Raw genomic sequence first — 268 nt, forward strand, 5'->3', positions numbered from 1 at the left:
GTCCGGGTTTGAATAGGGTGGGCGCGCGTGCGCGCGCGGCAGGAGAAAGCGCGCGCGGCTCCGGACCACCCTCGGCGCGTGCGCCCTCCTGCAGAACGCCCCCTCTTCCCGCTCCCAGTCCGGGTTGGAATAGGGTGGGCGCGCGTGCGCGCGCAGCAGGAGAAAGGGCGCGCGGGGCTCCGGGGTGGCGGCGGCGCGCGCGCGCCCTTCGGCCCGCGCGCGCCCCCGGCCAGCCCCGCGCCCGCGCGCGCCCCCGGGCGGCCCCGCC

Source organism: Tachyglossus aculeatus, chromosome 11, assembly GCF_015852505.1.
Source record: "Tachyglossus aculeatus isolate mTacAcu1 chromosome 11, mTacAcu1.pri, whole genome shotgun sequence".
Classification (NCBI taxonomy): Eukaryota; Metazoa; Chordata; class Mammalia; order Monotremata; family Tachyglossidae; genus Tachyglossus; species Tachyglossus aculeatus.